Here is a 23,154-nt window from a genome sequence, read left to right on the forward strand (position 1 = left end):
AGGGTCTTGTCCCAGGAGGATGAGGGAGGGGCAGTCCTCCCCTGACTGTCAGAATCTCTGCTCGAGTGTGTAATTCAGGCTTTGAAGTCGGAGCTATTTTCATTTTACAGCTTCGAAAGTTTCCGTTCGCTAAGGTTACTTAAGGAAAAAGCAGGGAAGAGAGGATTAAACCCAGCCCTGCCAGGCTCCCGGATATGTGTGTGTGTTCTTTTTCTTGCACTATACTACCTTCTAGGGAATTTCTTTGTTTGGAGAAGCTGGGAGGATGACGCCTGCCCAGCGGGGGCCTCTGGGACGCTGCTCCATCTTCTGTTCTCCATGGTGGAGGTGGAAGTCTTCACACGAGTGGAAGTCTTCAAACGAGGAGTATTTACTCTGAATAATAACCCCGTGTGTGTCTTTGATATGAACGTGTACCCTTGTATAAACACGTGTGAATATGTGACTGTTTGAAGGTACTGCCTTTGCCTTCCCAACGGATCAGTGAGTTTTAAGTTCTGGAAAGACGAGATCTACGCTTTATGCTTCTTCTAGCCACTAGCACGGTCAGAGCACTTGCCATGTTGCAAAGATAAGGACGAGGGTTTGAATCTCACCTCAACCATGTGCAAGGTGTTGTTACACTGAACACGTAGGGAGCTTCTCTTCACCTTGCCACTACCTCTCATAGGAGGAGCAAGACCTGCTACCATATTGTGGTATCTGTGTGTGTGAGCGCTTGGCACACACCGTGCCCTTTCCATGCTTACTCAGCTTATCAGCCTCCTCCTGGGAGTAGGGTCTGCCTCCAAGAGATATGTCTGGCTGTGTACCTTGATAGGCAAATGTCACTGTGGGCCAGAGCTGCCCAGGACTGCCTCAACAGGAGGAATCATCATGGGCAGGTGTTACAAATGGAAGTTTGTGGAAGAAAAGGGCAACCACCCAATGTGGTGAATAGGCCCTGGACGAAATGCCATTTCCGCCTGTGAACACCCCTAGGATTCTTTGGTCTACACAATTCTTCCTTGTCCTGGCCCCAAGATGTGCCCTGTCCCTCACACCTTGTTCTTACTGAAGGTGTGGAGTGCATGTCATCAGGTTGGTGGTAATAAGTGGAGGGTCTTGTTTCTCTGTCAGGAAGTGGAGAATAATAATAAAAGCAAGAGCTAACATTCATCCAACATTTACTATGCGTTACATCCTACTTAGTATTTATTTACATTGTCTCATTGAAGACCCCTCCCCGTCATCCCCAGGTTGCAGGTATTATTCTGCCCACTATACACATGAGTAAAGTGAGGCCTAGGGAAGTATTGGATTCAGTCCATCATAGACATGCATCTGGCATCCAAACCCACTATGATGGGATAAAGGAAAATTCCACAAGATGGTCCACACATATCCCTGTGTGCACACAATCCTAGTATGATAATTAGTGGAGGAGAAAATTAAGTGAAGCCCAGAGAGGCAAAATTCAACCTTGTCTTAATCAGCTGAGGGAGGGAGGGTGAGGAAATAGAGAATAAGAACCCAAATGAGAGTTCTGGGGCAAGGTCATGTATATGAGGCAGGAGAGGAGCTATTTGGAGCCTGTGGGGACTGAGGTATCTGAGGATGGGGAATTGGCTCAAAGAGCTCATCATTTTCAGGGAGTCCACTTAAGGTGTCTACAGCTTTTCAATTCATTTTGTGTGTCACCGTTGAGTTCTGTTGAATGCAACGCTCTGTTGGATATATTTACGACACATAGGTCTGGAAACTGGACGCGCCCCCCAGCTTTCCGTGGTGTCAAATTCTGCAGGCGGCTGCAGAGGCTATGTGCTCTCTCCACCACGGACAGGAGCTGAGACCTTGAAGACTGGCCTCCTGGGAAAAACTAGCACTCGCAGCATTGGCTACTGCTCTGTGCAGTCCTGGAACGCACTGCTGCTTACTTACACACATCCTGCTGTCCTTCTGCTCTGAACCTCCCTTCTCCCGTTGTTCTTCGTGGAAAGACATTTTCTGGGAGCCCTGTGGTGGATGTCATTATGACACAGATGGCCAAGTTCTCCTTCCTCCCCTCAACAGCCCTCAGTGTTCTCTCTCTGTCTCCTCTGAGTTCTGAGGGCAGGAATGACGTATCTGTAGCTTCCACGTGGCCCATGAATTAGACGCCTTCCGGTCAAACTGATTTTTGTTGTCTTGACGGTCTGAGCTTGCTTTCATCACGGGGAGTAAACCAAGAATACTGGAGCCTTGTGTGCGAGTTTGTGCTTCCACAGCATCCCTGACATTCTAAACGAAGGGAGGGGCAGGTACTTACGAAGGATGCGATGATGCATTGCTGCTTGGGATGGATGGATCGGTGATGGATAAATAGGTAGATGGATGGAGCCTAACTGGAGGGCATGAACAGTGGTGGTGGAGGACGAAGAGACCAGCCAAGCATGGAAGCAATGCTAAACTAAAACTAAAACTTTTGTCTTTAGCGTATTCTGAAATCTACATGCTCTGCGATCTACGTTGGGGATAATTCACAAATTTAGTTTATGTTTTGTTCCTTTCTGATTCCTTTCGGCACTTCTGTGGATTTTCAGTGATTCCCTTGTAGCCCAGAAATGTGAAATGGGAGACAGGTACAGAAAAAGAGATGCAAAGACCTGAATTTGGGGACTCTTAGTGAGAGAAGGATTCAGTGGAAAGGTATGGGTGTAGTGGACGTAATAGAAAGAAGAAGTTTGGATTACCTGTGGGCCTGAGGTTACCACCGGTTACTCAGGTTACCCTGATACCACAAGGATTTAGGGAATGGAATGTAGGAGGGCAGTGAGAGAAAAATAGCCCAGGAGAAACCCCAAGCTAGAGAATCAATGGGTGCTATGACTTTAAAAATTATTCACAGTGGATATGTGTGTGTGATGGATGTATGATTTTTTTATACATCTTTATTGGGGTATAATTGCTTTACAATGGTGTGTTAATTTCTGCTTTATAACAAAGTGAATCAGTTATACATATAAATATGTTCCCATATCTCTTCCCTCTTGCGTCTCCCTCCCTCCCACCCTCCCTATCCCAACCCTCCTGGCGGTCACAAAACACCGAGCCGATATTCCTGTGCCATGTGGCTGCTTCCCACTAGCTATCTACCTTACGTTTGTTACTGTATATATGTCCATGCCTCTCTCTCGCCCTGTCACAGCTCACCCTTCCCCCTCCCTACATCCTCAAGTCCGTTCTCCAGTAGGTCTTTGTCTTATTCCTGGCTTACCCCTAGGTTCTTCATGACATTTTTTTCCCTTAAATTCCATATATATGTGTTAGCATACGGTATTTGTCTTTCTCTTTCTGACTTACTTCACTCTGTATGACAGACTCTAGGTCTATCCACCTCATTACAGATAGCTCAATTTCATTTCTTTTTATGGCTGAGTAATATTCCATTGTATATATGTGCCACATCTCCTTTATCCATTCATCCGATGATGGGCACTTAGGTTGTTTCCATCTCCGGGCTATTGTAAATAGAGCTGCAATGAACATTTTGGTACATGACTCTTTTTGAATTTTGGTTTTCTCAGGGTATATGCCCAGTAGTGGGATTGCTGGGTCATATGGTAGTTCTATTTGTAGTTTTTTAAGGAACCTCCATACTGTTCTCCATAGTGGCTGAACCAATTCACATTCCCACCAGCAGTGCAAGAGTGTTCCCTTTCCTCCACACCCTCTCCAGCATTTATTGTTTCTAGATTTTTTGAGGATGGCCATTCTGACTGCTGTGAGGCGATATCTCAATGAAGTTTTGATTTGCATTTCTCTAATTATTAATGATGTTGAGCATTCTTTCATGTGTTTGTTGGCAGTCTGTATATCTTCTTTGGAGAAATGTCTATTTAGATCTTCTGCCCATTTTGGGACTGGGTTGTTTGTTTTTTTGTTACTGAGCTGCATGAGCTGCTTGTAAATTTTGGAAATTAATCCTTTGTCAGTTGCTTCATTTGCAAATATTTTCTCCCATGATATATGATTTTTACATAGACTGTCTCTTACACATTTTGTTAGCTTGAACAAAATCTCGTCTTTTCCTTTGCCAGTGGGAGAGTATTTGAGGCCCGGTCCTCAATTCATTTTCACCCACATGCCCTTGGAGTACTCTCTGAATTTCCATTTATTTGCCTCTACTCTACTCTTTAGCTCCTGGCTGGGTTTCCCTTACTCTTTCTGTGCCTCCGTTTTCGAGACGGGCATCATCTCCCCAGTATCCAAAGGCTATTCTCATTTTGAAAGTATGGGGGGATGTGTCTCCATGCGGCTGAAGTGCCCATCTCTCCTCCTCACCCTGGCAAGACCAAGGAAAATGTCCTTCAGCTCAGAAGTGCATCTCCCCATGCCTTCTGCTCTACCTGCACCCACATGCCCAGCCTTCCTAGGGCTCATATTTAGGCAGCAGGATACAAAATCTGCAGGAGTTAACAACTGTAAGATGACGAAATAATCAAACCGACACATTCATGGCAGCGGAATTGTGTTTAATTGTTTGAAAAACTGGAGCAGAGACGAAGTGTGCTAGGAAAGGGTGGTCGGGCATGCTGCTTAAGCTTCCAAGCAGCCAAAAGGGCGAAGTATACAAGTCAGCAACGAAGATTAGAAGGTTTAGAACCGGATCCTTTTCTAAATGGAAATTGCAGCTGCTAATTCATAAAAAATGTTGATCCAGGAAGCTGCCATTTTGATGCTGCCTTTTCCACAAGTGTGGTTGCTTCCAGAAGCCGGAGGTGAGTGGTGCTGACAGCTAGCTGGCTGAGAGAGGGGAGTTGGCTTCATGTTCTCTGTTCTGCAGGGAGCTTGGCCTCTGGCCCATGCCTGTGCTTTACTTCTGCTTGGACTTCTGGCACTGCTGAGGGTCTGGGCACTTTGGGATAGAGGGCTCCTTGCCCTTGGGTGGAGGTTGGCAAGGCTGCTTGCTGTGCTGAGGTGGAGTTTAGCAGTGTTTCAGTGGGGGAAAACAGTACTTTACTGGGGGGCAGGATTGCCGTGGAGGGGGAGAGTACTGCTGAGGTGGGAGACAGCAATACTTTAGTGAGGGGCAGCAATATTTTGGTGGGGTGCAGCATTGCTGGGATGGAGGGCAGCAATACTTTGGTAGCGGGCAGCACAGCTTCTGCTTTGGATGATACATTCTGGTCTGGATGTGCACTGCAATGGGAAAGACACTGAAGTGAGGAACTCTAGAACCTTAGAGACACTTAACCCAGGAGAACCACTTGCCTCCTTCAAATCTGTGCCGTTTCAACCGTTGCCTAGTGCCTTCACCGATTAAATGTGCATCTGTGTGTGTGCAATGAGGTGAGTCAGTATAAATTGTAGCTATAGTTTGTAAACCATAGCAAGGTTTTAATTGAGACAAATAAAGAAATATAGAAGGAAGGAAAGAAAGATGGAAGAGAGGGAAAAAGGGGGGAAAGGAGAAGAGTAATGGAGAGGGCTAGGAAAAACAAAGATAAAAAAATGAGAGAGAGACAGACAGACAGAGACAGGAGAGAGAAGGAAAGAATAAGAAGGAAGGTCAGGGGCAATGAGGACAAATGTATTATCCTTCCACAGCAGATACTGTGGAATTTAGAACATGATTTTCTTGGATGTGAGTCCTGTCTCCAAAATTAACCAGCTGTGTGACTTTGACCAAGGTACTTAACTTCTCTGTACTCTTCTTAAAGTTGCTGTAAGGATTAATGAGCATATAAAACTCCACACAAACACATGTAAATACACAGGTAAATATGAGTGTAAAGATATATGTGTGTGTGTGTGCTCGCGTGGTCACACACACTCACACATACACACACACGAGAAACAAAACACGTTGAGTACTCTTGTAAAGATTTTGACCTTTTATATAAATATCAAACAATTGTAATGGAGCATGTTAACCACTCTGTAAGAGAATTCATAGGAAAGACTCATCTAGAGACAAAAGGACCATTTAGATTGATACTAAATTCTAGGGGAGAATGCATATCTTAGAGAGGGAAGTCCTGGATCCCCAGGCACTGAGCACACGGGGGTGGAACAATGGTCCCCGACTCCCAGAGCAGGACATGGCCGCTTTATCACCTCCTCAGGTCCTTGCTGCTCTGAGCTCCCTGGGCCTCTGCCCCCTGCTCCCTGAGGAGCTCTCCTCCCTCGCTGCACTGGCCTTTCCCTTCAGGGCAGTCCTACCCTAGGGTTGGTGCTAGCCTCTCCTAATCAGCTCCGCTCAGCTCCTGGCCATGACAACAGCGCCACCACACATGCCAGCAGGACCCTCAAGACAGGACTCTGGTCACATCCTGGACCCCCATCTCAGTCCCCACCCCACACACTTCAGATGTTGACTTGTAGCCCAAGAGAGGTGGGACCCAAATGATACGGACGAGAGAGGTGCCCACACAAGGCCTTTCTTTCTGACCAGCCAGCCAGTGCGCAAGCCCCAGCTGCCCACAGAGTTTTGGACCAGGTAGAACCAAGCTCCCAAGAGCTGCGTTCCTTTGCCCGACATACCTGATTTCACCAGTGGCTGCAACGTGGAGATGCTGAGGCTTTTGAGATGCTCTAACACTGCACACCTTTTATACGTCTCAAATCCCTCTTGGAAGCCATGAGGTGGCCTACGATTGGGGCGTGCTAGGCACCAGTCACAATAGGATGCATCTGTCCTTCCTCAAACTTGAGGTTTTACTCATCTCCTGGGCTGGCAAACTCACTCTCAGTTTCATGGTGCTTGAGGATGACAGTGATGACAGTGCCTTGACGCGAGCCCTGGCCCCATTTCGCCATCACTTTACGAGCCGTGGCTTCCTCGTGTTTCCAAACCCACTCGTGACGTTTCCCGTAGAACCTTGACTTCTGGGATGGTGCTAAGCAAGCCTTCAGGACACTGCAGGGTGTGGGAGCAGTGAGGGTAGTGTTCCAGGATATTCCGGTTGGTGCGGGAAGGTGTGGGCAGATCAGTATACGCAGCGAGCCTTGTTGTAAGAGAAAGAACTACAGAGGGGTGAGTGGCTCTTGGGGAGACACAGTAAACTCAGCAAAGTTGGAACCATGACGTAACCTAGATTCAGAACCACATTCAGACTGAACTGGAAACAAGCCTTGGCAAGCCGCTTTGATTTTGTACCTGCTGTAATATAAAGAAAAAATGGGGGTTGTAGCTCTCTCTACTGCCTCTTGGTCAGCAAAACATTAGTCTTCATTCACAGAAACTGGGCGGTTACTGTTGAGGATACGTATCTCACTTACAAGTGTATAAGTCACGCAGACTGTAGGCTTCACAGGGAAATGATTATCATAAGTTGCAGAGGCTGGGGAGCTAAGAAACTTTGACCTGGCATGGGCTGCTGGACGAGTCACCCAGTCTGACCCCTAGAATCTGATCTCCCAGGGCTTAAGGACTGATGCGTCCTTCCTGTTCCACTTAGAGCTTCCAGAACAAAGAGGGATGCCACAGGGCAGGGACAAGGATGAAAAAGTGGAAACAACATCCATCAAAGGATGAAACATACCTTAAATAATTCTCCAATTAGTGTTCCGATGGGGCTCTGATCTTCACCAGCTGGGTGACTTTGGGCACTATACATCTGTGAGCACCAGTTTCCTCATCTGCTAAACCGGATAACCCCATACTGCATGTCAGCTGAAAGGCTTATTTTGGACAACATGCGTAAGCATGTGCGCACTCTTGGGCACAGAATAAGGGCTCAACGATGGTTGGGTGCTCTGTGGAGTCGGGCTCTGAAAGCTGGGGCAAAGCCCACTCTTAGAAGTAGGGAGGAGGAGGTCGTTACCACATTTGAAGGCAAGTAGCGGCACTTGCTACCAGTGTCCTAAGACCTTGACTGACACAAATGGAAATGGGCAAGCCAGTCCTGAGGACGGCACGTTTCATTCTCAGACCTGGAATTTAGCCACAGCTCAGCTACAAGCCCTACAGTAACCCTAGATCTTGGGAATTCACACTGCAGCATGAGAAGACAGCCTTGGGAATCAATGGTGTCTCCTCTGGGACTCACTGTAAGGCCAGGCTATGCATGGGCTCGGCCCCGAAGGAAACCCAGAGGAACCCAGGCCTTCCCGGGAGAAGAACCCCTTCCGCCTGTTGTCACTCTGACAGAAGCAACCCTGATAGGCTTGGAGAGAGATTTCAGCTCAGGTCCCTAGTAGCAGAGAGGAAAGGCCACGTGGGGCATGTGTTCTGGGATAACGAATAATTCATCAAGACGTAGTGAGCTCACACAACACACCAGGCCTTGGGGACGGTGGCCAGCAAGGAGGGCCAGAGCCTCCCTGGTCCCTAAACCGTTTCACATCCTCTTCTCCGCCTACTGCTTCCAACTCTGTAGATACTTTTCAATGGTTTGGCTTGGATTAGCTGAAGAACTCAAACCGACTTGTGGCCATAGCAATGCCTACGGAACTAGAGAAAATGTGAACGTCTGAAGATCCATGAGTTTGGGTGTTACATCCAGTCCATCGTTTCTGGCCTAAGCCCTCACTACCCAGAACAGATTTTGTTGGGTGTGGAATCTGCTATCTCAAGCATGCATTATGTAGTATTGCATCTACCAACAGAGAACATAGGAACATTTCGTCTAGGAGCCACAGGTACAACAAAACTTTTGTCCTTGGAATGGTATTGTTCCCTGACATTCATTAGCATCACTCTTTGTCTTCCTCCTAACCTCTGACTCTCATATACAAACACAAACACACACATACACACACACACACACACAAACACACACACTCACACGCGGCAGAAGGGACAATTGGGACCAAGGAGGTCTCAGCAGAACCTGGCCACAGGCTAAGCCCACTGTGTCTACTGTGCCAGGCATCTGTGAGTGAACACCAGACCGGGGCCCATGCACACATATGCAGGGGAAGGCCGAGCTGACCCTCTGGGGCCGGCCGCATCAACAGACAGGGTTCCGGACAAAGGACTCCTGGTGGCTGGAGCTAGAGCCTCTCTAGCTCTAGCTAGCTAGCGATGAAATCCATCGCCAGCTGGGCAACACCTGGGGCACGACAGGGTGTGTGCCATCATCTGGGCGGCTGAGAGACGCCCTCCCTGTTCAAGGGGTCTTGTCCCGGGAGGATGAGGGAGGGGCAGTCCTCCCCTGACTGTCACAATCTCTGCTCGAGTTTCTAATTCTGGCCTTGAGGTCGGAGATATTCTCATTTTACAGCTTCGAAAGGTTCTGCTCACTAAGATTAATTAAGGAAATAGTAGGCAAGAGAGGATTTAACCCAGCCCTGCCAGCCTCCAGGATACGTTCTTGTGTTCCTTCTCCTGCACTATACTACCTTCTAGGGAATTTCTTTGTTTGGAAGATGTAACTATATTCTTCCCTGAGGAAGGCAGCCTTCTTTCAAAGGCCTCAACATCATCCTCTTTATCCGGAGATCTTTCTGCTTGGAAATTCACTCAAGGTCAAGGGTCAATAATCTGCTGGAATGTTGCAGAAGCCTGGGGAGGCTCTGAACTCTATGCTCTGGGGCGATGCACATGCACAAGAAAGACAATGTGAACATGTGTGCTGGTGCATTGGAGTGTCTGTCAGTGTGTGTGGGTGAGTGAAGACATGCTTCAGGTGATTGACATCTTATGAAGGTTTGTCTGTGTGTGTTGTGTGTGGCCTCACTTGAGGGGTCATGAATGGATCTATGTGGAAATATGAACTTGAGTGTGCTTGGGTGAGTGTGCACAGGGCTGAGAGTCAAGAGGTATGCACATGTGTTGCTGACTCCATAGATAAAATGTGAAAAGAACTTATGTAACACGTGGCTCCTAGGCTCTGCACAAGGTGCCCTGCCGGCCTGTGTGCCTGCGCCCACCCTGCCAGGCAGCCAGCTCAGTCCTACAGCGTGGAGCAGATGGGAGGCCGACGCCTGTCCCAGCGGGGGCCTCTGGGATGCTGCTCCATCTTCTGTTCTACAAGGGCAGTGGAAGTCTTCACACGTAGAGAATTTATGCTGAATAAAAACCCCGTGTTTGTCTTTGATATGAACGTGTACCCCTGTATAAACACGTGTGAAAGTGCGACTATGTGAAAGTACTGCTTTTGCCTTCCCAACGGATCAGTGAGTTTTAAGTTCTGGAAAGACGGGATCCACGCTTTATGCTTCTTCTAGCCACTAGCACGGTCAGAACACTTGCCGTTTTGCAAAGATAAGGACCAGGGTTTGAATCTCACCTCCACCATGTGCAAGGTGTTGTTACATTGAACACGTAAGGAGATTCTCTTCACCTTGCCACTACCTCTCATAGGAGGAGCAAGACCTGCTTCAATATGGTGGTATCTGTGACTGTGAGCGCTTGGCACATGCCGTGCCCTTTCCATGCTTCCTCATCTTATCTGCCTCCTCCTGGGGGTAGGGTCTCCCTCCAAGAGACATGCCTGGCTGTGTACATTGATAGGCAAATGTCACTGTGGGTCAGAGATGCCCAGGACTGCCTCAACAGCAGGAATCATCATGGGCAGCTGTTACAAAGGGAAGGTTGTGGAAGAAAAGGGCAACCACACAATGTGGCGAATAGGCCTTGGACAAAATACCATTTCCGCCTGTGAACACCCCTCAGATGCTTTGGTATACACAACTGTTCCTTGTCCTGGCCCCAAGATGTGCCCTGCCCCTCACACCTAAAGGTGTGGAACCCATGTCGTCAGGTTGGAGGTAATAAGTGGAGGGTCTTACTGCTCTGTCAGGAAGTGGAGAATAATAATAAAAGCAAGAGCTAACATTCATCCAACATTTACTATGTGTTACATCCTACTTACTATTTATTTACATTGTCTCATTGAAGACCCCTCCCCGTCAACCCCAGGTTGCAGGTATTATTCTGCCCACTATACACATGAGTAAAGTGAGGCCTAGGGAAGTACTGGATTCACTCCATCATAGATATGCATCTGGCATCCAAACCCACTATGACGGGATAAAGGAAAATTCCACAAGATGGTCCACACAAAACTCCGTGTGCACGCAATCCTAGTATGATAATTAGTGGAGGAGAAAATTAAGTGAAGCCCAGAGAGGCAAAATTCAACCTTGTCTTAATCAGCTGAGGGAGGGAGGGTGAGGATATAGAGAATAAGAACCCAAATGAGAGTTCTGGGGCAAGGTCATGTATGTGAGGCAGGAGAGGAGCTATTTGGAGCCTGTGCGGACTGAGGTATCTGAGGGTGGGGAATTGGCTCAAAGAGCTCATCATTTTCAGGGAGTCCACTTAAGGTGTCTACAGCTTTTCAATTCATTTTGTCTGTCATCGTTGAGTTCTGTTGAATGCAACGCTCAGTTGGAAATATTTACGACACATAGGTCTGGAAAATGGACGTGCCCCCCAGCATTCCGTGGTGTCAAATGGTGCAGGTGGCTGCAGAGGCTATGTGCTCTCTCCACCACGGACAGGGGCTGAGACGTTGAAGACTGGCCTCCTGGGAACAACTAGCACTCGCAGCATTGGCTGCTGCTCTACGCAGTCCTGGAACGCACTGCTGCTTACTTACACACATCCCGCTGTCCTTCCGCTCTGAACCTCCCTTCTCCCGGTGTTCTTCCTGGAAAGACATTTTCTGGGATTCCTGTGGTGGATGTCATTATGACACAGATGGCCAAGTTCTCCTTCCTCCCCTCAACAGCCCTCAGTGTTCTCTCTCTGTCTCCTCTGAATTCTTTGGGCAGGAATGACATATCTGTGGCTTCCAAGTCGTCCATGAATTAGACGTCTTCTGGTCAAACTGATTTTTGTTGTCTTGTTGATCTGAGCTTGCTTTCCTTATGGGGATTAAACCAAGAATACTGGAGCCTTGTATGTGAGTTTGTGCTTCCACAACATCCCACACATTCTAAACGAAGGGAGGGGCAGGTACTTACGAAGGATGCGATGATGCATTGCTGCTTGGGATGGATGGATTGGTGATGGGTAAATAGGTAGATGGATGGAGCCTCGCTGAAGGGCATGAACAGTGGTGGTGGAGGATGAAGAGACCAGCCAACCATGGAAGCAATGCTAAACTAAAACTAAAACTTTTGTCTTTAGCGTATTCTGAATTCTAAATGCTCTGTGATCTATGTTGGGGATAATTCACACATTTAGTTTATGTTTTGTTCCTTTCTCATTCCTTTGGGTACTTCTGTGGATTTTCAGTGATTCCCTTGTACCCCAGAAACATGAAATGGGAGGCGGGTATAGGAACAGAGATGCAAAGACCTCAATTTGGGGACTTTTAGTGAGAGAAGGATTCGGTGGAAAGGTATGGGTGTAGTGGACGTAATAGAAAGAAGAACTTTGGCTTACCTGTGGGCCTGAGGTTACCACCAGTTACTCAGGTTACCCTGATACCGCAAGGATTTAGGGAATGGAAAGTAAGAGGGCAGTGAGAGAAAAATAGCACAGGAGAAACCCCAAGCTAGAGAATCAATGGGTGCTATGACTTTAAAAACTCTTGACAGTGGGGCTTCCCTATTGGCGCAGTGGTTGAGAGTCCACCTGCCGATGCAGGGGACGCGGGTTCGTGCCCCGGTCCGGGAAGATCCCACATGCCGCGGAACAGCTGGGCCCGTGAGCCATGGCCACTGAGCCTGCGCGTCCAGAGCCTGTGCTCCGCAACGGGAAAGGCCACAACAGTGACAGACCCGCGTACAGAAAAAAAAAAAACAAGAAAAATATTGACAGCGGATATGTGTGTGTGATGGATGTATGATTTTTACATAGACTGTCTCCTACTTACACATTTTGGTAGCTTGAACAAAATATCATCTTTTCTTTTACCAGTGGTAGAGATTTTGAGGCCAGGTCCTCAATTCATTTTCACCCACATGCCCCTGGAGTATTCTCTGAATTTCCCTTTATTTGCCTCTGCTCTACTATTTAGCTCATGGCTGGGTTTCCCTTACTCTTTCTGTGCCTCCGTTTTCGAAACGGGCATCATCTCCCCACTGTCGAAAGGCAATTCTCATTTTGAAAGTATGGGGGGATGTGTCTCCATGCGGCTGAAGTGCCCATCTCTCCTCCTCACCCTCCAGGACCAAGGAAAATGTCCTTCAGCTCAGAAGGGCATCTCCCCATGCCTTCTGCTCCAGCTGCACCCACATGCCCAGCCCTCCTAGGGCTCATATTTAGGCAGCAGGATACAAAATCTGCAGGAGTTAACGACTGTAAGATGACGAAATAATCAAACCGACACATTCATGGCAGCGAAATTGTGTTTAATTGTTTGAAAACTGGAGCAGAGACGAAGTGTGCTAGGAAAGGATGGTCGGGCATGTTGCTTAAGTTTCCAAGAAGACAAAAGGGCGAAGTATACAAATCTGCAAAGAAGATTAGAAGGTTTAGAACCGGATCCTTTTCTAAACGGAAATTGCAGCTGCTAATTCATAAGAAATGTTGATCCAGGAAGCTGCCATCTTGGTGCTGGCTTTTCCACAAATGTGGCTGCTTCCAGAAGCCGGGGGTGAGCGGTGCTGACAGCTAGCTGGCTGAGAGGGGGGAGTTGGCTTCATGTTCTCTGTTCTGCAGGGAGCTTGGCCTCTGGCCCATGCCTGCGCTTTACTTCTGCTTGGACTTCTGGCACTGCTGAGGGTCTGGGCACTTTGGGACAGAGGGCTCCTTACCCTTGGGTGGAGGTTGGCAAGGCTGCTTGCTGTGCTGAGGGGAGTTTAGCAGTGTTTTGGTGGGGGGAAACAGTACTTTACTGGGGGGCAGCATTGCCGTGGAGGGAGACAGTACTGCTGAGGTGGGGGACAGCAATCCTTTGGTGAGGAGCAGCAATACTTTGGTGGGGTGCAGCATTGCTGGGATGGAGGGCAGCAATCCTTTGGTAGCGGGCAGCACAGCTTCTGCTTTGGATGATACATTCTGGTCTGGATGTGCACTGCAATGGAAAAGACACTGAAGTGAGGAACTCTAGAACCTTAGAGACACTCAACCCAGGAGAACCACTTGCCTCGTTCAAACCTGTGCCGTTTCATCCTTTGACTGGTGGCTTCACCGATTAAACGTGTGTGTGTGTGTCTGCAATGATGTGAGTCAGTATAAATTGTAGCTACAGTTTGTAAGCCATAGCAAGGTTTTAATTGAGACAAATAAAGAAATGTAGAAGGAAGGAAGGAAAGAAGAAAGAGAGGAAAAATGGGAGAAAGGAGAAGAGAAATGGAGAGGGGTAGAAAAAACAAAAATATAAAAAATGAGAGCGAGACAGACAGACAGAGACAGGAGAGAGAAGGAAAGAATAAGAAGAAAGGTCAGGGGCAATGAGGACAAATGTATTATCCTTCCACAGCAGATACTGTGGAATTTAGAACATGATTTTCTTGGATGTGAGTCCTGTCTCCAAAATTAACCAGCTGTGTGACTTTGAGCAAGGTACTTAACTTCTCTGTACTCTTCTTAAAGTTGTTGTAAGGATTAATGAGCATATGAAACTCCACACAAACACATGTAAATACACAGGTAAATATGTGTGTAAAGATATATGTGTGTGTGTGTGTGCTCGCGTGGTCACACACACACACATACACACACACGAGAACCAAAACACGTTGAGTACTCTTGTAAAGATTTTGACCTTTTATATAAATATCAAACAATTGTAATGGAGCATGCTAACCACTCTGTAAGAGAATTCATAGAAAAGACTCATCTAGAGACAAAACGACCGTTTAGATCGATACTAAATTCTAGGGGAGAATACACATCTTAGAGAGGGAAGTCCTGGATCCCCAGGCACTGAGCACACGGGGGTGGAACAATGGTCCCCGACTCCCAGAGCAGGACATGGCCGCTTTACCACCTCCTCATGTTCTTGCTGCTCTGAGCTCCCTGGGCCTCTGCCCCCTGCTCCCTGAGGAGCTCTCCTCCCTCGCTGCACTGGCCTTTCCCTTCAGGGCAGGCCTGCCCTAGAGTTGGTGCTACCCTCTCCTAATCAGCTCCGCTCAGCTCCTGGCCACGGCAACAGCGCCACCACACACGCCAGCAGGACCCTCAAGACAGGACTCTGGTCACACCCTGGACCCCCATCTCAGCCCCCACCCCACACACTTCAGATGTTGACTTGTAGCCCAAGAGAGGTGGGTCCCCAATGATACGGACGAGAGAGTTGCCCACACAAGGCCTTTCTTTCTGACCAGCCAGCCAGTGCGCAAGCCCCAGCTGCCCGCAGAGTTTTGGACCAGGTAGAACCAAGCTCCCAAGAGCTGCGTTCCTTTGCCCGACATACCTGATTTCACCAGTGGCTGGAACGTGGAGATGCTGAGGCTTTTGAGATGCTCTAACACTGCACACCTTTTATACGTCTCAAATCCCTCTTGCAAGCCATGAGGTGGCCTACGATTGGGGTGTGCTAGGCCCCAGTCACAATAGGATGTATCTGCCCTTCCTCAAACTTGAGGTTTTACTCATCTCCTGGGCTGGTAAACTCACTCTCGGTTTGACGGTGCTTGAGGATGACAGTGCCTTCACGCGAGCCCTGGCCCCATTTCGCCATCACGTTACGAGCCATGGCTTCCTCGTGTTTCCAAACCCACTCGTGATGTTTTCCCCTAGAAGCTTGACTTCTGGGATGGTGCTAAGCAAGCATGCAGGACACTGCTGGGTGTCGGAGCGGTGAGGGTAGTGTTCCAGGATATTCCGGTTGGTGCGGGAAGGTGTGGGCCGATCAGCGTGCACAGCGATCCTTGTTGTAAGAGAAACAACTACTGAGGGGTGAGTGGCTCTTGGGGAGACACAGTAAACTCAGCAAAGTTGGGACCTTGACTTAACCTAGACTCAGAGCCACATTCAGCCTGATCTGGAAACAAACCTGGGCAACCCACTTTGATTTTTCACCTGCTGTAATATAAACAACAAATGGGGCTGCAGCTCTCTGTGCTGCCTCTTGGTCAGCAAAACATTAGTCTTCATTCACAGAAACTGGGCGGTTACTGTTGAGAGTACGTATCTCACTTACAGGTGTATAAGTCACGCAGACTGCAGGCTTCTCAGGGAAATGATTATCATAAGGTGGAGAGGCTGGGGAGCTAAGAAACTTTGACCTGGCATGGGCTGCTGGACGAGTCACCCGTTCTGGCTCCTGGAATCTGAAATCCCAGGGCTTAAGGGCTGATGCGTCCTTCCCGTTCCACTTAGAGATTCCAGAACAAAGAAGGATGCCACAGGGCAGGGACCAGGATGAAAATGTTGAAACAACATCCATCAAAGGATGAAACATACATTAAATAATTCCCCAATTAGTGTTCCGACTGGGGCTCTGATCTTCACCAGCTGGGTGACTTTGGGCACTATACATCTGTGAGCACCAGTTTCCTCATCTGCTACACAGGATAACCGCATACTGCATGTCAGTTGAAAGGCTTATTTTGGACAACATGCGTAAGCGTGTGTACACTGTTGGGCACAGAATAAGGGCTCAACGATGGTTGGGTGCTCCGTGGAGTCGGGCTCTGAAAGCTGGGGCAAAGCCCACTCTTAGAAGTAGGGAGGAGGTCGTTGCCACATTTGAAGGCAAGTAGCGGTACTTGCCGTCAGTGTCCTAAGACCTTGACTGACACAAATGGAAATGGGCAAGCCAGTCCTGAGGACGGCACGTTTCATTCTCAGACCTGGAACTTAGCCACAGCTCAGCTGCAAGCACTACAGTAACCCTACATCTTGGGAATTCACACTGCAGCATGAGAAGACAGCCTTGGATATCGATGGTGCCTCCTCTGGGACTCACCGTAAGGGCAGGCTATGCATGGGCTCGGCCCCGAAGGAAACCCAGAGGATCCCAGGCCTTCCCGGGAGAAGAACCCCTTCCTCCTGTTGTCACTCTGACAGAAGCAACCCTGATAGGCTTGGAGAGAGATTTCAGCTCAGGTCCCTAGTAGCAGAGAGGAAAGGCCACGTGGGGCATGTGTTCTGGGATAACTAATAATTCATCAAGACGTAGTGAGCTCACACAATACACCAGGCCCTGGGGACGGTGGCCAGCAAGGAGGGCCAGAGCCTCCCTGGTCCCTAAACCGTTTCACATCCTCTTCTCCGCCTACTGCTTCCAACTCTGTAGATACTTTTCAATGGTTTGCCTTGGATGAGCTGAAGAACTCAAACCCACTTGTGGCCGTAGCAATGCCTACGTAACTAGAGAAAATGTGAACGTCTGAAGATCCATGAGTTTGGGTGTTACATCCAGTCCATCTTTTCTGGCCTAAGCCCTCACTACCCAGAACAGATTTTGTTGGGTATGTAATCTGCTATATCAAGCATGCATTACGTAGTATTGCATCTACCAACAGAGGACATAGGAACATGTCCTCTAGGAGCCACAGGTACAACTAAATGCTTATCCTTGGAATGGTATTGCTCCCTGACATTCATTGGCATCACTCTTTGTCTTCCTCCAAACCACTGACTCTCATATACAAACACACAGACACACACAGACACAGAAACACACACACACACACACACACATATAGAAGGCAGAAGGGACAATTGGGACCAAGGAGGTCACAGCAGAACCTGGCCACAGGCTCAGCCCACTGTATCTACTGTGCCAGGCATCTGTGAATGAACACCAGGCCGGGGCCCGTGCACACATATGCAGGGGAAGGCCGAGCTGACCCTCTGGGGCCGGCCGCATCAACAGACAGGGTTCGGACAAAGGACTCCTGGTGGCTGGAGCTAGAGCCTCTCTGCTGAAATCCATCGCCAGCTGGGCATCCCCTGGGGCACGGCAGGGTGTGTGCCATCATCTGGGCAGCTGAGAGACGCCCTTCCTGTTCAAGGGGTATTGTCCCGGGAGGATGAGGGAGGGGCAGTCCTCCCCTGACTGTCACAATCTCTGCTCGAGTTTCTAATTCAGGCCTTGAAGTCGGAGCTATTTTCATTTTACAGCTTCGAAAGTTTCTATTCGCTAAGGTTACTTAAGTAAAAAGTAGGGAAGAGAGGATTAAACCCAGCCCTGCCAGGCTCCCGGATATGTGTGTGTGTTCTTCTTCTTTCACTATACTACCTTCTAGGGAATTTCTTTGTTTGGAGAAGCTGGGAGGACGACGCCTGCCCAGCGGGGGCCTCTGGGACGCTGCTCCATCTTCTGTTCTCCATGGTCAGTGGAAGTCTTCACACGAGGAGTATTTACTCTGAATAATAACCCCGTGTGTGTCTTTGATATGAACGTGTACCCCTGTATAAGCACGTGTGAATGTGTGACTGTTTGAAGGTACTGTCTTTGCCTTCCCAACGGGTCAGTGAGTTTTAAGTTCTGGAAAGACAGGATCCACGCTTTATGCTTCTTCTAGCCACTAGCACGGTCAGAGCACTTGCCATGTTGCAAAGATAAGGACCAGGGTTTGAATCTCACCTCCACCATGTGCAAGGTGTTGTTACACTGAACACGTAAGGAGCTTCACTTCACCTTGCCACTACCTCTCATAGGAAGAGCAAGACCTGCTTCCATATTGTGGTATCTGTGTGTGTGAGTGCTTGGCACACACCATGCCCTTTCCATGCTTCCTCAGCTTATCAGCCTCCTCCTGGGAGTAGGGTCTGCCTCCAAAAACATGGCCGGCGGTGTACCTTGATAGGCAAATGTCACTGTGGGCCAGAGCTGCCCAGGACTGCCTCAACAGCAGGAATCATCATGGGCAGGTGTTACAAAGGGAAGTTTGTGGAAGAAAAGGGCAACCACACAATGTGGCGAATAGGCCCTTGACAAAATACCATTTCCGCCTGTGAACACCCCTTGGATGCTTTGGTCTACACAACTGTTCCTTGTCCTGGCCCCAAGATGTGCCCTGCCCCTCACACCTTGTTCTTACTAAAGGTGTGGAAACCATGTCGTCAGGTTGGTGGTAATAAGTGGAGGGTCTTGCTTCTCTGTCAGGAAGTGGAGAATAATAATAAAAGCAAGAGCTAACATTCATCCAACATTTACTATGTGTTACATCCTACTTACTATTTATTTACATTGTCTCATTGAAGACCCCTCCCCGTCAACCCCAGGTTGCAGGTGTTATTCTGCCCACTATACACATGAGTAAAGTGAGGCCTAGGGAAGTATTGGATTCAGTCCATCATAGACATGCATCTGGCATCCAAACCCACTATGACGGGATAAAGGAAAATTCCGCAAGATGGTCCACACATAACCCCGTGTGCACACAATCCTAGTGTGATAATTAGTGGAGGAGAAAATTAAGTGAAACCCAGAGAGGCAAAATTCAACCTTGTCTTAATCAGCTGAGGGAGGGAGGGTGAGGAAATAGAGAATAAGAAACCAAATGAGAGTTCTGGGGCAAGGTCATGTATGTGAGGCAGGAGAGGAGCTACTTTGAGCCTGTGTGGACTGAGGTATCTGAGGATGGGGAATTGGCTCAAAGAGCTCATCATTTTCAGGGAGTCCACTTAAGGTGTCTACAGCTTTTCAATTCATTTTGTATGTCATCGTTGAGTTCTGTTGAATGCAACGCTCTGTTGGAAATATTTAGGACACATAGGTCTGGAAACTGGACGCGCCCCCCAGCTTTCTGTGGTGTCAAATGGTGAAGGTGGCTGCACAGGCTATGTGCTCTCTCCACCACGGACAGGGGCTGAGACGTTGAAGACTGGCCTCCTGGGAACAACTAGCACTCGCAGCATTGGCTGCTGCTCTACGCAGTCCTGGAACGCACTGCTGCTTACTTACACACATCCCGATGTCTTTCCACTCTGAACCTCCCTTCTCCCGGTGTTCTTCCTGGAAAGACATTTTCTGGGAGCAATGTGGTGGATGTCATTATGACACAGATGGCCAAGTTCTCCTTCCTCCCCTCAACAGCCCTCAGTGTTCTCTCTCTGTCTCCTCTGAATTCTGAGGGCAGGAATGACATATCTGTGGCTTCCAAGTCGTCCATGAATTAGACGTCTTCCGGTCAAACTGTTTTTTGTTGTCTTGACGGTCTGTGCTTGCTTTCCTTACGGGGATTAAACCAAAAGGACTGGAGGCTTGTGTGTGCCTTTGTGCTTCCACAGCATCCATCACATTCTAAACAAAGGGAGGGGCAGGTACTTACGAAGGATGCGATGATGCATTGCTGCTTGGGATGGATCGATTGGTGATGGGTAAACAGGTAGATGGATGGAGCGTCGCTGAAGGGCATGAACAGAGGTGGTGGAGGACGAAGAGACCAGCCAACCATGGAAGCAATGCTAAACTAAAACTTTTGTCTTTACCGTATTCTGAATTCTACATGCTCTGTGATCTATGTTGGGGGTAATTCACACATTTAGTTTATGTTTTGTTCCTTTCTGATTCCTTTGGGTACTTCTGTGGATTTTCAGTGATTCCCGTGTAGTCCAGAAATGTGAAATGGGAGACAGGTACAGGAAAAGAGATGCAGAGACCTCAATTTGGGGACTCTTAGTGAGAGAAGGATTCGGTGGAAAGGTATGGGTGTAGTGGACGTAATAGAAAGAAGAAGTTTGGTTTACCTGTGGGACTGAGGTTACCACTGGTTACTCAGGTTACCCTGATACTGCAAGGATTTAGGGAATGGAAAGTAAGAGGGCAGTGAGAGAAAAATAGCCCAGGAGAAACCCCAAGCTAGAGAATCAATGGGTGCTATGCCTTTAAAAAATATTGACAGAGGATATGTGTGTGTGATAGATGTATGATTATTACATAGACTGTCTCCTACTTACACATTTTGGTAGCTTGAACAAAATCTCGTCTTTTCTTTTTACCAGTGGGAGAGTTTTTGAGGCCCGGTCATCAATTCATCTTGACCCACATGCCCTTAGGATATTCTCTGAATTTCCATTTATTTGCCTCTGCTCTACTATTTAGCTCATGGCTGGGTTTCCCTTACTCTTTTTGTGCCTCCGTTTTCGAGACGGGCATCATCTCCCTTGGGTCCAAAGGCTGTTCTCATTTTGCAAGTATGGGGGGATGTGTCTCCATGTGGCTGAAGTGCCCATCTCTCCTCCTCACCCTGACAGGACCATGGAAAATGTTCTTCAGCTCAGAAGGGCATCTCCCCATGCCTTCTGCTCAACCTGCACCCACATGCCCAGCCCTCCTAGGGCTCTTATTTAGGCAGCAGGATACAAAATCTGCAGGAGTTAACAACTGTAAGATGACGAAATAATCAAACCGACACATTCATGGCAGCGGAATTGTGTTTAATTGTTTGAAAAACTGGAGCAGAGACGAAGTGTGCTAGGAAAGGGTGGTCGGGCATGCTGCTTATATTTCCAAGCAGCCAAAAGGGCGAAGTATACAAGTCAGCAACGAAGATTAGAAGGTTTAGAACCGGATCCTTTGCTAAATGGAAATTGCAGCTTCTAATTCATAAGAAATGTTGATCCAGGAAGCTGCCATCTTAGTGTTGCCTTTTCCACAAGTGTGGCTCTTTCCAGAAGCTGGGGGTGAGATGGGCTGACAGCTAGCTGGCTGAGAGAGGGGAGTGGGCTTCATGTTCTCTGTTCTGCAGGGAGCTTGGCCTCTGGCCCATGCCTGGGGTTTACTTCTGCTTGGACTTCTGGCACTGCTGAGGGGCTGGGCACGTTGGGACAGAGGGCTCCTTGGCCTTGGGCGGAGGTTGGCAAGGCTGCTTGCTGTGCTTAGGTGGAGTTTAGCAGTGTTTTGGTGGGGGGAAACAGTACTTTACTGGGGGGCAGCATTGCCGCGGAGGGGGACAGTACTGCTGAGGTGGGGGACAGCAATACTTTGGTGCAGGGCAGCAATACTTTGGTGGGGTGCAGCATGGCTGGGATGGAGGGCAGCAATCCTTTGGTAGCGGGCAGCACAGCTTCTGCTTTGGATGATACATTCTGGTCTGGATGTGCACTGCAATGGAAAAGACACTGAAGTGAGGAACTCTAGAACCTTAGAGACACTCAACCCAGGAGAACCACTTGCCTCGTTCAAACCTGTGCCGTTTCAACCTTTGCCTGGTGGCTTCACCGATTAAACGTGTGTGTGTGTGTCTGCAATGATGTGAGTCAGTATAAATTGTAGCTACAGTTTGTAAGCCATAGCAAGGTTTTAATTGAGACAAATAAAGAAATATAGAAGGAAGGAAGGAAAGAAGAAAGAGAGGAAAAAAGGGTGAAAGGAGAAGAGTAATGGAGAGGGGTAGAAAAAACAAAAATATAAAAAATGAGAGAGAGACAGAAAGACAGAGACAGGAGAGAGAAGGAAAGAATAAGAAGAAAGGTCAGGGGCAATGAGGACAAATGTATTATCCTTCCACAGCAGATACTGTGGAATTTAGAACATGATTTTCTTGGATGTGAGTCCTGTCTCCAAAATTAACCAGCTGTGTGACTTTGAGCAAGGTACTTAACTTCTCTGTACTCTTCTTAAAGTTGTTGTAAGGATTAATGAGCATATAAAACTCCACACAAACACATGTAAATACACAGGTAAATATGAGTGTAAAGATATATGTGTGTGTGTGTGTGCTCGCGTGGTCACACACATACACACACACGAGAACCAAAACACGTTGAGTACTCTTGTAAAGATTTTGACCTTTTATATAAATATCAAACAATTGTAATGGAGCATGCTAACCACTCTGTAAGAGAATTCATAGAAAAGACTCATCTAGAGACAAAACGACCGTTTAGATCGATACTAAATTCTAGGGGAGAATGCACATCTTAGAGAGGGAAGTCCTGGATCCCCAGGCACTGAGCACACGGGGGTGGAACAATGGTCCCCGACTCCCAGAGCAGGACATGGCCGCTTTACCACCTCCTCATGTCCTTGCTGCTCTGAGCTCCCTGGGCCTCTGCCCCCTGCTCCCTGAGGAGCTCTCCTCCCTCGCTGCACTGGCCTTTCCCTTCAGGGCAGCCCTGCCCTAGAGTTGGTGCTACCCTCTCCTAATCAGCTCCGCTCATCTCCTGGCCACGACAACAGCGCCACCACACACGCCAGCAGGACCCTCAAGACAGGACTCTGGTCACACCCTGGACCCCCATCTCAGCCCCCACCCCACACACTTCAGATGTTGACTTGTAGCCCAAGAGAGGTGGGTCCCCAATGATACGGACAAGAGAGGTGCCCACACAAGGCCTTTCTTTCTGACCAGCCAGCCAGTGCGCAAGCCCCAGCTGCCCGCAGAGTTTTGGACCAGGTAGAACCAAGCTCCCAAGAGCTGCGTTCCTTTGCCCGACATACCTGATTT

The 23,154-nt window shown here is 48.3% G+C and overlaps 1 long non-coding RNA gene across 9 annotated transcripts in view; it reads left to right on the forward strand.

Annotated features, from left to right (window-relative positions):
* Positions 1-23,154, forward strand: part of LOC125964257 (uncharacterized) — a 161,600-nt gene that overhangs the window by 13,301 nt on the left and 125,145 nt on the right. For 4 of the 9 annotated variants that reach the window (XR_007477104.1, XR_007477106.1, XR_007477103.1 and 1 more), the window contains exon 3: positions 4,740-4,938. This is a non-coding gene — a long non-coding RNA (uncharacterized LOC125964257). Of the gene's footprint in view, positions 1-4,453; positions 4,616-4,739; positions 4,939-21,587; positions 21,672-23,154 lie in introns of those variants that run through there. The other 5 variants (XR_007477107.1, XR_007477108.1, XR_007477102.1 and 2 more) reach the window with 3 other exon arrangements.

Source organism: Orcinus orca, chromosome 1 (assembly GCF_937001465.1).
Source record: "Orcinus orca chromosome 1, mOrcOrc1.1, whole genome shotgun sequence".
In the NCBI taxonomy this organism is placed as follows: Eukaryota; Metazoa; Chordata; class Mammalia; order Artiodactyla; family Delphinidae; genus Orcinus; species Orcinus orca.